This window comes from Sarcophilus harrisii, chromosome 1 (genome assembly GCF_902635505.1).
Source record: "Sarcophilus harrisii chromosome 1, mSarHar1.11, whole genome shotgun sequence".
Taxonomy (NCBI): Eukaryota; Metazoa; Chordata; class Mammalia; order Dasyuromorphia; family Dasyuridae; genus Sarcophilus; species Sarcophilus harrisii.
Window position 1 is genome coordinate 344,116,524 of NC_045426.1, and position 17,352 is coordinate 344,133,875.

General features: G+C 37.1%; 1 protein-coding gene across 1 annotated transcript in view; it reads right to left on the reverse strand.

Moving 5' to 3' along the window:
• LOC100920962 (zinc finger and SCAN domain-containing protein 30-like) overlaps positions 1 to 17,352 on the reverse strand; it is an 82,299-nt gene that overhangs the window by 63,875 nt on the left and 1,072 nt on the right. The window lies entirely within an intron of this gene.

Genomic DNA, 17,352 nt, shown 5'->3' on the forward strand with positions numbered 1-17,352 from the left:
AAAGGCAATAAAATAATCATTGGGTATAAAGTCAGACCTAGAGTCAAATCTTAGCTTTGTCATAATGATGAGGGGAGCCCCAAAATGTTTTTTCTTTCTCTCTTTCTGACTTTGGGGGGTGAGCCATGAGGTAAAGCACTTGACAAACTCCTTGAAGGAGAAATTCTCCTTGAATCCTACATCTGCAAAAGACCCACCCCAGGGAATTAAGATAAAGTGGTTTCATTGTGTTATCTAGGTGGAACTAGTTAAGTCCAGGACCACTCCTAACCCTATTGAGTTAGAAATTAGCCCAGAGACATTCAATCAATTCCAAGCAGCTCAAACTGTTCCCAGCCCCCACTAAGAGCTGCCCCTATCTTCTAGCCTAAGTTTCAATTATAAATAGAGGCAACTTTGGGCTCACTCTTTGCAAAGGACTTAATATATCATGCCAAGGAACCTTTCTTTCTCCTTGGCATAAGCTGCAACCCTTTGCCTGCTGAAATGATATTCTCTTTCTGCGTTACTCCCTCTTTATCTTTATCTATTTCCCTAACAAGACCTTATTCACTTTCTCTGCTAGGATAGGATTTTTCTGCTAAAAATTTTATATCCCTCTGTTGGGACCTTGCCACTAAGGAATTCAGTCTTTCTAGCAAAGGCTGACTTCCCAATGCCAATAATAAACTTCTTTTTGCCAGTCTAGCTTTTTGGGTTCATAAATTCCTTTACGAAGGACCTCTGTGCTGACCAAAGGGGTTCCCACAACTCCCTGCCCTGCGCTGAACCTCATCCTTTGGGGACACAACACTGAACCTCTTCATTTGGTTCCCTGACCTCCAGGAACCCCAAACCTCATCAACTACTTGTGTAACATTGTTAATGCTATTTAAACTTTCTGAACTTCAGTTTCCTTATTTGTAAAATGGAGGATTTGGACTGGAGGACCTCTTCTAGCTCTAAATCTACACTGTATGATCCATTCATGCAAGGACTTGCTCAGGGTCATTCCCAGAATATCAGGTTCATGTTGTTACACCACCTAATGTGATCAATTTTAACGTTCTAAATTGAATGATTCATTAGGGAGTGGTGGTAGAGGCAATATCCTAACTCTACCACCATATGCAAGTTAGGCTAGTTTTTGTTTTTTGTTTTTTGTTTTTTTACAAGATACTGAAAAACTACTTGAGATTTTTATTGGCTTAGATAGTTAAAAGCATAGGGAGTTGGCATCACTCCTTGGTCAAACTCACAAAATTATTATGAGGAAATCTGACCTCATTCTAAGACCTGGTTAGTATAACAACCTCAACTAGCAATGCAGAGGGAGGGGAATATTCAACAAAATTAACTTCTGGTTGCAAGGTATAATCTCTCTTGAATATACTTCCTCTTCTATAGCTAAGTAAATCTTTTGTTAACTATAGATTGACCTATGTCAAATGAGTGTCTCATTTTGTTCTAATATTGAACCTAAACTATCACAGGGCTGAAGTCAGGCATAGACTGGAAGAAATGGCATAGTCATACAGTATGACTTCAAAGTAAGGAATGAATAGTTCAGGGAAAATTAAATTTGAATTGCCTTCTATGCTTCTAGTGATGGTTTTGATTGCTGAAACCTCTCAAAATATCTTGGGATTTGCTGGCTAGGACTATATCTCACAATGGCTGACTCAACAATAAATAGGTCCCAGGCCAAGCTCCATTAAGTTATTGTTTGGACACAGATTGACTTAGAGTGAATATAAATAGCAATTGTTTCTGATTTGGCCAGAAACCTTGAGGATCTTCCCCTCCAGAATGATTTTTTTTTTTTTTTTGAGGAAGTAAAAGAAATCATTCTCTGCCTCATTTCTTACCTAGCCTTATTTGCTGACTGGGGTTGTCTCAGTCAAACTAAGACCTGTTAAAAATCTTAGCTTAAAAAGGCCAAAGTCTCCCACTCCATCCACAGTCATTTCCAGTCCAATAGTTCTGATTTATATCTTGTCACTGGATTCAGATGGTTCTGGAGGAGAAAATGAAGTTACTGATTTTGCAAAGCCTTCTCTCACTGAAATACAATTCACTTGCAAATCATGGCATCACTTCCCTCTTGTCAAGGCCCTCTTTGAGAATGAAGGACAAACAGCAACAATAAATTAAAAATTGATTACCTATAAGCCATCATTATTGATAAAGGCTGACAAAGCAGGAAGCCTTAGAGGTGGAAATAGGAAGGATAAAGCCATAGAGATCATATTTTAATAATCTAGAAAAATATAGATAGCATATACTAGATTCATTCAAAACCTAGGTAACTGAAAGTTTCTGTTTGTCCATCTCTTTGAAGCCCCATGGCTTGATTTTATGTTTAGATAACTTGCAGAGGCTTACAAAAAGTATTTGCATGGATATCAGTATTGATGGGACTAGTAGCTGGATTAGTGTGTCATTTTGTCAGTCAAGTTAAAAACTTTATAAACCTGCTAATCTTTTTGTGGGCTTACAGAAAGCAGGATATGAGCCAGTATAGTTGGCTATTACTGTTGCAGCACTTTATATTGTCTGGGATAATCAATCACCAAGGGTAATTACAACTTGTACCAAATATTCCATATATGTAGAATAAACTGAGAACCAGTTTACTGGTTTACTGAGAACCGTGTGTATATATGTATATGTGTGTACATATATATGTATGTAAACATGGATGTGTGTATATAAATGAATGAATATTATACATGTGACCAACCACCTTGACTACTATCACCCCTCAGACCCTGATGGAAGCAGCCCAGAGCCTGGACTCCAAGAACTTTGGGAACAGCTAGGTTTCCAGCCCAGTGTCCTTACCTCAGGCATCATCCTGGGAGGCATCCCCCTGGAGATGCATCCTGAAAAGTGCTCCTTCAGGGATTAGAATCACAGTTACCGAAGACCCAGAACTGGGTCATTGACACTGTTAAATAGCTCAACATCAAAAACTTAGATGCTTCTATTGATGGAAATGACATGCAGGAAGCATTCCTAAGTACTCAGTTGTGACATCTTAGAACCAAGGGACAAATTTTCATTGGCCTCCAACTGAAACTTTCCATGTGTTTTCTCCCCTCTTAAGATTGTGAGCTCCTTGAGAGCAAATCTTGTCTTACTCTTCTAATTGCATCCCCAGTGTTTATCACAATGGCTTTGTTTCTTTGTCTGACACTGAACTTCAGTTAATCTTAGCTGAAAATTTATGAACACCTCAAAATGAGTTCTTTTCACAACTATGGGAAGGACTAAGTTTGCTGTCTGTATGTGTTTGTCACATATGCATGACAGTCCAATTTACACATGCTGAACACTTTCTGCAAAACAATCTACAGATCCCAAGTCTCCACTGCACATCTACAATCTTAGTCTAGTTGGCAAGTTCAGCCCAGACTCTAGACAGAGGTGAAAGAGGCAGCAGCACAGAATTGGCAGTCAGGGTAAGTCTCACAAGGGAGCTTATCTGCCTCTTCTTGGCAAAGAGAGCTCAAAGTGCAGAATGATATACATGTATCTTTTCATATATGGCTACTGACTGTATTTGTTATAAGAGAGAGCAGAAAAATTAGTAAGATGTGATAGAATGCAAAAGGATGAAGGAGACCACAAAAAATATCCATTAAAAAACCAAGTTCACAAGGGCATGCAAATGATCTCTATTACTTTTATGTCATATTTAACATATTTTTAAAACAGGTAAATTTGTCTTATGTGACTATACATGTTTGTAATAGATTTTGTTTTTCTTGCTCTCTCATTTTGATAGGGAAGAGAGAGAATTTGGAACTAAAGAGAATTTTTAAAAATACATGAAAAATTATGTAACAGTTCATGTAACAGTATCATATGATACTCTTATTTCTAAAAGTATTAGAATGTATTTGCTAATGATTGATTATAATAAAAAAAGAAAGGAAATAAAAGGGAGAAAACACTTATGTGGTCTTCCTAAGGAAGCCTCTATTTTACCGGTCCCCATACAAGAATTTATGTTCCCTTGGGTTTGACCTATCATATGATTCCTACAGCTCCGTCTCTGGGGAGGTGGGAAAAGACAGGGCTTTATTCTAGGGAGGCCAAAGGTCAAGGAGAAGTCAATGTACTCTAAGTCTCCCCAAACTCAGTATGTTCTGACCCCTGTGTAAGTGCACATGTGTGCATGCGCGCACACACACACACACACACACACACACAGAGTAATACTCATAAAGAGAGCTAAAAACAAAGAGATCATTTTCATAATGGCCACAGTAACATAAAGAAAAACAACACTACTGAAAGACTACAAAATTCTGACCAATGAAGTAACTAGTTGCAGATCCAAGATGAATGCTTCCCAGACAATATCTATCTCAGCTGGGCTTAGAGTCAGAAAAGCTTGAGTTCAAGTATAGCCTCAGACACTTCCTAGCTGTGTGACCTGGGTAAACCATTTGCCTGTTTCCTAATCTGTAAAATGGAGATACTATTACTATCTACTTCCTGGGGTTATTGAAAAATCTCAAATTAGATAACATTTATAAAGTGCTTAGAGTAGTTCCTAGTCCATACTATGAGCTACATTATGATGATTATTATCTTCCACTGACAGAGAGGTGGCACAAGGTATACATCAGACATATTCTATGATTTTTGCTCAATTTCATTTCTTTGTTGCAAGGGTAGTTTTTATCTTTTTAAGAAACAAAGAATCTTTAGAACAATCTTCTTACTTGACAGATAAAGAAACTAAAGCCCCAAGAGATTAAGGGATTTTCTTAATACTACACTGGGAAGGGGTCAAACTAAGATCTCCAATTGCAAATCATCCTACTATGTGGAAAACATTCCACTGGAAGCAAGAGTACATACAAAAAAAAAAGTTATCGTTCTTAGGATGAAGACTAAGTGACTTCACTAGGGCACATAGTCACTACATGTCAGAGACAGGACCTGAACCCCAGTATGTTTGCCTCTAGGGCCAACCTTCTATCCACTACACCATGCTACTCTCGTTGTAAATGATACCAAAATAATTTCTATGGCACTTAAGAGTCAACCTTATGAATTAGGAATTGCAAGGATTATCATCATTTTGTGAATGAGGCACAAATAATAATGGAGTTTTAGACACAAAGAATAATGGAGTTGTCTGTTATTACATGGCCAGTGTCAGTCTCTAGACCAGACATCTCTCCAAGTCCAGGACTTTAAAAACTACCATATTGCTCCTTGTGAAGTAAGACCCAATTGGAGTTCAGAACTAAAGAGTCTGTGAACAGATGGAAAGCTGACCAGTCTCTTCTAGAGTGTTAATCCATATTCTTTTTGTTTCCTTTGCAGGACTAGAAATCTCATCTCTCTTTGCGCCTCTTATTCCTAAGACAGGCTGCACCATATGACACTGACTTTCTTTGAGCAGACTTCAACACGTTTCATATTCCTGCAGATCAATTCTAATTTAGGGCCAAGGGGAACTGTTTTTTACAGGATATGGGAACTTCTCTCTGCTAAAGTCCTCAAGGAGTATTGAGAGGTCAATCCTCCTGAGGTATCTAGTTCTGTAAACTCCCTTCATGAATTATGTCTCTGTCCATCCCCAGTCAACACCAGAAAGCATCAATAACCTGTGATTTGACACTGGGCCAGGTTTTATCCTAGGGAGCTTTGTCTCATCGGGCACCAGCAAATTACCTGGATCTGTTCCCAGAAGCGTCACTCAGTCAGGTCAGCAATGACTGGGATAAAGGCTTAGATGGAATGTTTATCAGTTTTGTGGAAGGCATTTAGCTGAGAGGATTGGCTAATCCATTGCATGCCAGAATCAAGATCTTAAAATATCATAACAGACTAGAAGAATGGAATGAAATAAAAATATTTTAAAATCCACTGAATGGCAGGATGAAGGAAGCTAAACAAAAAATTTATGTGGAAAAAGATCTGGTTTTTTTTTTTAGTGGCTTGTAAATTCATTAGAGGTCAATGCTGCAACATGGTAGATAAAAACCTTTATGATACTGTAGATTTAGAAACCATATTCATAAAAGATATTATGATCCCAATTGCCCTCTGTTTAGGTCAGACTATACCTGAAGAATGTGTTCAGGTCTGGTACCACATTTTAAGATATTAACAAGCTACAAGAAGGTGGCCAGGATGACAAGGATACCTGAAACCAAGTCATATGAGGATACACTGAAGGAACTAGGGATGTGTAGCATGGAAAAAAGAAGAGAAAGGGATATGATAGCTGGCTTCTTGTGTATGAAAGGTTGTCAGGTGGAAGAGAGATCAGGTAAATGTCTCCATTTTCAAAAGGAATGAGAATGGAGACTTCAAACTATAGGCTCTTGAGTTTGACTTTTGTTTTCTAAAAACAAAATTCCAGACAGTTAGAAAAGGAAATGTTTATCACAAATACCTGAATTCAGTAAGAGCATGTCATATATTTCTAATTATAAAAGTATAATCCAAGCATAACACCCAATGCCCCAGAAACAATTTATGAGGGGAATTCAGAGTCAGAAAGCTCAGAATTAACCAAGAAAAATTCCTCTGCCCTCCTTTTGGGAACAAAAGCAAAATAAAATGATAATAATAATCTTTCTGTAAGTCAGGGACCTTCTCCCATTGAAAGTGTCTGTTGGGGAAACAAACTTACAGAACCACATCAGCGAGATACATGCATAAAGAACTTATGATTGGGCTAATTCAATTTTTGACTCTGGGACATGTCTTTTATTGTCCTTTGGTCCTGCCCAAACAACAATTCACTTATGGATGGGGGTGATCCACTCAGGCTATTCCTTTTTTGTACTAGTGTTACACACTTTCAGCAAAAGTAAAAATATTAAGTGTGGAATCCGTAGAGCTTTTTTAGGTTAGGATTCTTGACTGAGCTCTCAGAGATTTTACCTCTTAAGCAACAAATGGCAATGCAGAGAAAAGTAAAATTAACATCTTTTCTTCCTCTAGTAATCTCTTTCAAGCAACAAAGTCAACATCTTTTCTTCCTATATCAAGTGACAGTGTAAGCTCTGAGCTTTCTATACAGTCCCAATTAGACATCTTTTCTGAGTCAGCTTTCCTTTGTGTTCTTCTCTGTCCTAAGCTCATCTATCCTATTCCAAAGCAGGGTCTTTTCAATGAGATAATTCACCTCTAGCTTCTAATGATAATCCAAAATCCACATTCTTGCCATTTATAACACAACTAAGCAATATATATATATATATATATATATATATATATATATGTTCAAAATTACTAATAGTTCTAAAAATAAATTTCCCTAGCTATATTAAGTCCAAATCCTCATATCTATCATAGGCAAATTAAATACTAGGATAAATCATTTTTATGCTAGTATCTTTTCTCTGAGAGTTTATTTTTTAAATGATTTCTCTCAAAACTATCTCTCTTTCTGCCCCCTTTCTACCAGCAAAACTATCCACATCTGAAAGGGATTCCTTCCTACATGATGAAATCATTAAAACTGTCCATATACTTTGATCTGGTGATACCAATATTGGGCATATTTTCTAAGGAGATCAAAAACAAAAAGGTGTGTGTGTGTGTGTGTGTGTGCATGTGTGTTTTTATAGCAACACTTTGTGTTAGCAAGAAAATAAAATAAAATGGATGTTCATCAGTTGGTAAGTGGCTAAATTATAGTGTGCAATGAAATATAGTACCATAAAAAATGACAAATGAAAAATTCAGAGAAAAAATTTTGGACTGTGCTTGGTATTTCATTGGTATAGAAGAAACTTCCAATAAAGAGATTCTCTCTTCAATATTGATTAGCACTTACTCTGTGACATAGTATTAGAATTGAAAATGACAACTTTGAAAATGCCAGAGAAACATGGGAAGAATTATATTCACAGAGTCTGTAAGCAGAAAAAGGAGCATATATACGACTATAATAATATAAACAAAGACAACATAAAAAGACACTGGAATTAAGATTATGCTCTAGAAAATATACCATAAAATACTTCCCTTCTCTCCCTAGAGAGTTGCCTGGAGCATTGAAAAGATAAATGGCTTGGACGTGACCATGGCATGACAATATGTGTAAGATGAGACTTGAAAACGGGCTTCTTGATTCTTAAGGCTAGACTGTTATCCCATGTGTCATGCTATTTCATAAATGTTGTTCCAGTTTTGGCAGGATCCACAAAGGTCAGCGGTATATGGAGCAAGAAAAAACCCTGCCAGATAGGAAGTTACCTCAGACATCCAAGTTCCATTCATAGCCCTGACCTTAGAAGGAGGTTGGTGGGAAGGAAATGGAGAAGCTACTGAAAGAGAAGTCATTCAACAGCAACTGCTGAAAAATGAATCATGAGGACAAGTTAGAGGATCAGGCCAATATGAAATAGATCCATAGCTGAAAAGACAAATACCCAGATTATAGATGTTGGGGATGGGACTGATTTCCAGTGAAAGGAGGAGAGAAACCTGGTGGTTTCTTCTTTTCCGTTTACCCCCACTACCATGCCCAAGGAAAAACTATCCTCCTGGAGCCAGTAATTTCTTCTACCTTATTGAATAAGCAGCAAATTTCCTTTCCAGCTATCAGTGAAGATAGATCAGTATAAACAAACTTGTTCATATTGTTATTCCTTACTTGTTATTTTAAATTTAGATTTTATATGTTTAAAAGAATTGCATATGTTTAACCTATATTGGATTGCCTGTCTTCTAGGGGAGGGGATAGAGGGAGAAAAATTTGGAACACAAGGTTTTGCAAACATGTTGAAATGCTGAATTGTTGAAAACTATCTTTGCATGTATTTGAAAAAAAAACTACAATTTAAATAAATAAATTTAGATTTTAAAATTTTACTTACAAAATGCACTAGTCAGTGATTCTTACCCTGCCTGATTAGGTAAACAACCTGGAATGGACATAGATCTAAGTGACTGCTATTTTGTAAATAAGATCATAGTCTGGTACTGCTATTGCAAACTGACTAGAGTTTTGAGCTATCATCACTTAATCGAGAGAAGAATTTATTAAGTTGTTGTCACAAATGTCCTGAAAGAAAGAAAAATGGTTTTCTCTGGGAAACATACTATAAGAAACACAAGCCAGTATAGGTGCAGAGTCAGGAAAAACAAGTAAGCTAGACATTTTCCTTCCTCCAGAAAGCAGAATACTTGGTTTTTCCATAGAAGAGAAATGAGTTACTAGGGAAAACCAGTCACTTTGAAGGGAAAACAAGTGAGTACCTCCCCAGGTTCTCTGCCTCACAAGTGATTTTAGTTGTCTTCTTTGTCCACCAGTGCTACCTGGTGGTTGTGTGTAATAAACTGGATATGGATAAACTTGGCTTGAAAAAAAAAAAAAACATTTCACAAGTACAAGATACAGTCACTGTATGAAAAACAAGTCTTGAGGTCTTGGAGAAATGTAACACTACAACTTAAAAAATTAATACAATCTTTTGTAAGAGAGCATTAACAGACCATTCTGGCCACCAGCAGCATGATTTCAATTTGTCCTCAAGTCCTGTAAGTACCACTTGTTATCTGGATATAGGGATTATGTTAGCCAGACCATATGAGCTCTGCTTGAATGAGTCTTTTATAGAATGTCCACTGGAGGCTGGACAAAGATCTTTCAAAAGAAAAAAGATAACAAGAAGAAAGACTAGGGCAGGGAAAAGAGGTGAGAAAAAAGTGAAAATGAAGCCAAGAGACTTCCCCTAACTCACTCATGTTAAAAAGACATTTCCTTTCCATTGTATTTAACTCATTCTAGAATTAGCACAGCAGAAATGGCAGTGATGTCAGGACATGGAGATGGGGGTAGTTTGTTCATCTGTTCCCAAGTAAGAAGCCCATATACCTAAGGCAACGAAAGTCAACAATATCCCAAAAAGGAACTTCTGGTTCCTTTGCCAAGAAGTCCCAGAACCCAATACCACGTGCTGTGCACATGAATTCTAGCAACTTCTCATGGAGGAAGTGATATTTTTTTTTGGATGTTGAAGACAGGATAGGAAGAAGAGAAGTAGATTTGGGACCTGGGATTTGGTGTTTTGGGAGTAAAAAGTATAGAGTGCATGCTGCAGGGTGTTAACCCTTTGTTATTTCTCTTGCCTTTTGTTTTTAAAATCAACCATCTTTTACTTTATGTCATGTATTTCATTTGATGTTAATTGTGGTAAGCTAACAGAAATTCTCCAGTGACCACTATCTTGTCCTGAGAACAGCCCAGAAACTTATTCAGTCCCTGAGACAAGCTTACACAAGTTACATAGCAGTCCTGAAATAAAACTAATGTTGCCTTGAAGGAAGGAGAATTACATAGGTATTTATGTGATACATATAAAGAAGATACAGTATAACCTTAGAAAAAGGCAGGCACTCATTGCTGGGAGGAATAGGGATGGCTAAGAAAGAGAGCTGAAAAGTCTCCTGTAGAAATCAAGGCCTGACTTAATCTAGAAGAAAACCAGTATTTCCAGGAGGGGAAAATGGAAGAGAGAGATCATTCCAGACTGAAGAACAACCAAAGCAAAGATATGGAGACAGGAGATGGGATCAATGAGTAGCTAGATTGTGGAGGAAGTTAAGTAATATGTTAAAAAAAAAAAAAAAAAAAAAAAGATTAGGAATTTAGGAAGGGGTCAGGTTTTAAAGAATTTAGGTTTGAGCCTAGTGCTAATAAATAAGTTGGGGGCAAGCGAGACATCTTTTCTTTAGAAAAGGCACTTGGATAACTGTGTGTTGGATGGACTTGTAGTGGGGAGAAGTTTAAGGCAGGGAGAACAATTAGGAGGTTAATGCAATAGCCTGCTGAGGACACATTCATGAAAGACAGAGATAGAAATAACAAGGTTTGGCAATTGAACAAATATGTCAGTTACAGAGAGGAGTAATGGATGCCCCAATTTACAAACCTAGGGACTACAAGGGGGATGATAACATAAAAGGGGAAGATAAAGAATTCTGTTTTGGATGGGTTGAGAGGGAAGGCCATCCAATTAGAAATGTCCAAAAAGCAACCAATGATGCAGGATTAGAGCCAACTGACCTTAGGCAGAAAGTTGTCCTGGGGGAAAGGCAGCAGGTACTCAGCAGGTAAGTCTGGGGCTATCACCTCAACCAACACATTCTTCTGGATTCCAGGAGAGACAGTTCAGGATCCATGGCCTAAGAGTCCTAGGAATTGCAGTGTCCCTTGATCACTTTTCCTGCTTTCAGTTCAGCTTCCACCACTAGTGGAGCAATTCTTGGCCGGGGGGGGGGGACAAGAATGTCTCAATACCTGCTGAGATGTAATACCTCTGAAGACCCCAAGAAGAAAGTTCTTGCCACCAAAGTCTGGAGCACTGGCTAAAAGTTCAATTTTATAAACATATGTGGTTCATGTGCAAAAATGTTTGTGGCAGCCCTTTTTGTAGTGGCAAGAAACTGGAAACTGAGTGGATGTCCATCAATTGGAGAATGGCTGAATAAATTGTGGTATATGAATATTATGGAATATTATTGTTCTGTAAGAAATGACCAACAGGATGATTTCAGAAAGGCCTGGAGAGACTTACATGAACTGATGCTGAGTGAAATGAGCAGGGCCAGAAGATCATTATTTACTTCATCAACAATACTATATGATGATCAATTCTGACGGATGTGGCCCACTTCAACAATGAGATGAACCAAATCACTTCCAATAGTGCAGTAATGAACTGAAGCGGCTACACCCAGGGAAAGAACTCTGGGAGATGACTATGAACCACTACATAGGATTCCCAATCCCTCTATTTTTGTCCGCCTGCATTTTTGATGTTCTTCATAAGCTAATTTCCTACTACTAAATTCCTACTATTTCCAAATAAATTCCTACTATTTCAAAGTCTGACTCTTTTTAGACGGCAAAATAACTGTTTGGACATGTATACATATATTGTATTTAACTTATACTTTAACATATTTAACATGTATTGGGCAACCTGCCATCTGGGGGAAGGGGTGAGGGGAAGTAGGGAAAAAGTTGGAACAAAAGGATTTGCAACTGTCAATGCTGAAAAATTACTTTTGCATATATTTGTAAATAAAAAAGCTGTAATAAAAAAAATAAGAGTCAATCTAAAATCCTCTCTTTGCTGAAGTTCTAAGCATGCCATGATATGCCATGCCATGCCAAGGAGGCCTCTGCCCATTGGAATAATATTCTCTTCCAGTGTTATCCTCTCTTTATCCTCACCTATTTCCCTAAAGAGACTTTATGCCTCTCTGTTGGGATTTCTAACCTTACTTCCCAATCTCTAAAATAAACCTCTTTTATCAATCTAGGTTTTCGGGTTTGTAAATTCCTTTACAGAGAATCTCTGCACCGCCAGAAGGGAGTTCCCCAAAACTCCCTACCCTTGCACCGAATCCCAAGGGGGTACAGAGGAGCCAAACCTCTCCATTTGGTTCCCTGAACCTGCCACTAGACTTTATCATTTAACTCCCTGACCACCAGAAATCGTAATCTCATTTTGGTTCTCTAAATCCAGACTTCATCATTTGGTTCCCTATGAAAGGAAACCCCAAAACCTAAACCTCATCATTATGGTATATGAATGTTATTCTGTAAGAAATGACCAACAGGATGATTTCAGAGAAGTCTGGAGAAACTTACACGAACTGATGCTAAGTGAAATGAGTAGAATCAGGAAATCATTGTACATGGCAACAAGACTATATGATAATCAATTCTGGTGGACATGGCTCTCTTCAACACTGAGATGTTTCAAACCAGTTCCAATTATTATTGATGAAGAGAGCCATCTACACTCAGAGAGAGGGCTGTGGGAACTGAGTGTGGTTCACAATATAGTATTTTTACTCTTTGTCCAAGTGTAAGCAAACTTGCATTTTATTTTGCTTTTCTTTATTTTCTTGTGTGGCATGATAATTGTATAAATATGTACACATATGTTGGATTTAACATATATGTCTATCATGTTTAACATAGATTGGACTACTTGCCATCTAGGGGAAGGCATGGGGGAAGGAGGGGAAATTGGAACACAGGGTTTTGCAAGGGCTAATGTTGAAGAATTGTCCACTGTTTTAAAAAAAATAAAAAGCTTTAATAAATTTTTTTTAAAGTTTGACAAAATTTGCAAAAAAAAAAATAGATGTCATTTTATCGATAGAAAAGTATAGCAAATAATTTGTTACCACCTACTTTGCTTTTATATTTCCAAACTACCTGTGCCTAACTGATTTTTTTTATTATAACTTTTTATTGACAGAACATATGCATGGGTAATTTTTTACAAATTATCCCTTGCACTCACTTCTGTTCTGACTTTTCCCTTCCCTGCCTCCACTCCCTCCCCTAGATGGCAGGCAGTCTTATACATATTAAATGTTATAGTATATCCTAGACACAATATATGTGTGCAGAACCATACAGTTCTCTTGTTGCACAAGAAGAATTGGATTCAGAAGGTAAAAATAACCTGGGTAGAAAAACAAAAATGCAAGTAGTCCACATTCATTTCCCAGTGTTCCTTCTCTGGGTGTAGCTGATTCTGTCCATCATTGATCAATTGGAACTGAATTAGATCTTCTCTTTGTAGAAGAAATCCACTTCCATCAGAATACATCCTCATATGGAATTGTTGTTGAAGTGTATAATGATCTCCTGGTTCTGCTCATTTCAATCAGCATCAGTTCATGTAAGTCTTTCCAAGCCTCTCTATATTCATCCTGCTGGTCATTTCTTACAGAACAGTAATATTCCATAACATTCATATACCACAATTTACCCAACCATTCTCCAATTGATAGGCATCCATTCATTTTCCATTTTCTAGCCACTACAAAAAGGGCTTCCACAAACATTTTGTGTACCTAATTGATTTAAAGCTGAAACCTCATTTAAACAAAAGGTTACATGGACCCACACTTAACACTGTATACCAAGATAAGATCAAAATGGGTCCATGATTTAGGCATAAAGAACAAGATTATAAATAAATTAGAGGACCATAGGATAGTTTATCTCTCAGACTTGTGGAGGAGGAAGAAATTTGTGACCAAAGACGAACTAGAGACCATTATTAATCACAAAATAGAAAATTTTGATTACATCAAATTAAAAAGTTTTTATACAAACAAAACTAATGTAAACAAGATTAGAAGGGAAGCAACAAACTGGGAAAACATCTTCACAGTTAAAGGTTCTGATAAAGGCCTCATTTCCAAAATATATAGAGAACTGACTCTTAATTTATAAGAAACCAAGCCATTCTCCAATTGACAAATGGTCAAAGGATATGAACAGACAATTTTCAGATGATGAAATTGAAATTATTACCACTCATATGAAAGAGTGTTCCAAATCATTATTAATCAGAGAAATGCAAATTAAGACAACTCTGAGATACCACTACATACCTGTCAGATTGGCTAAGATGACAGGAAAAAATAATGATGATTGTTGGAGGGGATGTGGGAAAACTGGGACACTGATTCATTGTTGGTGGAGTTGTGAATGAATCCAACCAATCTGGAGAGAAATCTAGAATTATGCCCAAAAAGTTATCAAACTTTGACCCAGTAGTGCTACTACTGGGCTTATATCCCAAGGAGATACTAAAGAAGGGAAGGGGACCAATATGTGCCAAAATGTTTGTGGCAGTTCTGTTTGTAGTGGCCAGAAACTGGAAAATGAATGGAAGCCCATCAATTGGAGAATGGTTGGGTAAATTGTGGTATATGAATGTTATGGAATATTATAGTTCTGTAAGAAATGACCATTAGGATGAATACAGAGAGGCTTGGAGAGACTTACATGAACTAAATTCGTGCTAAGTGAAATGAGCAGAACCAGGAGATCATTATATACCTCAACAACGATACTGTATGAAGATGTATTCTGATGGAAGTGGATTTCTTTGACAAAGAGACCTAATTCAGTTTCAATTGATCAATGATGGACAGAAGCAGCTACACCCAAAGAAAAAACACTGGGAAATGAATGTAAACTGTTTGCATTTTTGTTTTTCTTCCCGGGTTATTTTTACCTTCTGAATCCAATTCTCCCTGTGCAACAAGAAAACTGTTTGGTTCTACACACATATTGTATCTAGGATATACTACGACATATTCAACATATATAGGATTGCTTGCCATCTAGGGGAAGGGGTGGAGGGAGAGAGGGGGAAAATTGGAACAGAAATGAGTGCAAGGGATAATGTTGTAAAAAATTACCCTGGCATGGGTTCTGTCAATAAAAAGTTATTATAATAAATAAAAATAAATAAATTTTAAAAAATAATAAAAAATAAATAAAATTAAATAAACAAAAGGTTATATCCCCAGAACTTATTAAAGTGATTTGTTAAAGTAGGAACTTAATATTTTTCATTTATTCAAATAGTTGGACAGCCATAGTGATGAGGTGCTAAGAAACTAGATGAGGTTGGCAGAGAAAGCCGATGGAATGACTCCCTCCAACAAGCCGGGAGAGACACTGATGAGGTTCAGTTCAATCTTACAGTCCCATCCTCTGTGGGTTCATGAGTAGTCCAACCCTGCTATGTTCAGTCAAAAATCTGAATTATGCCAACCCTGGAGGTTAAATTTCCCCTATAAATCTGTCATGAATATTTGCAGAACCACTTTTGGGTCATAGTTTGCCATAATACTCTGCTTCAGTGTCTTTCCTTTCCTTTTTCCCCATGCTACATGGTATCTTTCTTCTCATCCCTCCACATGCCTCTATTCTTTCTCCTTCTTATAGATAACTTTTTTAGGATGCTAAACTCCTCTAAAGATTTGCCTGCCAACTAAGAGCATATTCCAACCTCATGGTTAATTGTGATTTCCACTAGGGAACTTGTCTTTTCCATCATTATTGTTAAAACCACTTCCCTTGCTAACTATATGCTGTCCCAATTCTATTTCATATTTGCTACTCCTGATATTGTCTATTGTATCTCCTAAACAAACCTATCTTTTGCCAAAGAGAATGGCCACTGTTAATTCTTCACATAACTGAACCCCAACACTTGATGCTATACCTCAAACACATCATTTGGAACCAGCAATTGCTCTCCCAATTCACATCATTGGGGAAAAGAGGTTGTACTTATTCTGTTTGCCTCTGGATTGCTGACCTAGGAGCCAGGAGTAGTTATCCAGAGGTAAATTTTGACACAGACTAAGAATTTCCCAAACTGATTGGGTTATGCAAAAGTGGGTTGCCTTAAGGGATTGGAGGCAGGATTAATTAATTAGGAGTTAAGTATAAGGAGAGTGAATGACTACTTCCTTGGGGTGTTATAAATTGGATTCAAGGGCCAGATACAGGTTGCATTACTAGATGGCCTATGTGATCCCCTTCAACATGGAATATATTCCACAATTCTGGGAAATAGTTATAGTACAAAATAGACCTAGTCCTATAATGACTTTGCATATATTTTGTAATTCACTTATCTATGTACATATTGTTCTATACTTCTTTGCAAGAGAATGCAAAGTTCTCAAAGGCAGGGATAATTTTGCTTCTTGCTTTTGTTTCCCCAGCATCCTGCTAGAGCAGGTGCTAGATAAAATATTTGTAGAATAAATACAGATTTATTTTTCAGGTATAAAAGGGAAGAATCACCTGTGAAATCATGAGAAAGTTAGAGGCAACAAGGAGGTGCTTTGGAAGGAGAACTGGGGTCAGGAAGATCTGAGTTTAAATCTAGCTTCAGATTAAGAAACTAGATTCAGATTAAGTCCTAGATATGTGACCCTAAGCAAGTTTTATAATCTCTATTTGCCTCAGCTTCCTCTGTAAAATGGAAATAATAACAGCACCTACTTCCGAGGGTTGTTGTGAGTCTCAAAGGAGACTAAAAGTCCTAGCAAAGAAGCTATATAAATGCTAGCTATAATTATTATAAATTACTTATTCTTGCTAAATAAGAGATTCATTAGGGTGGAAGGGTAGACCAGATTCAATGTTAATTCATTAAATGTTGATTAAGCAATGTGTACCACATGACATGCTAGAAATAGAAAGGTATAGGTAAATCTTGATTTGATATTGGCCCATACTCTGGTCAGACACTGAAGACACTGAAGTCAATGACTGCCTATTGCATCTCAGGCCATTATAGTCCTCCTGACTTATGCCTTCCCTATGGGACTTCTTTGACTCTAGAACTGACAGTAAGACTTGATACTTTGTGCAATTCTGCCTAAATCTAATTAAATCTAATTCATGCTCAAGTTAAGACATCACACAATGATGTCATTAATCTTCTTTCAAAACAAAGGAAAAACAACACATCATTGATTATTGGCTTAATTAAATTGTATTTTAACTAAAAAAATAGATCTTTACTAAGTAGAATAAGG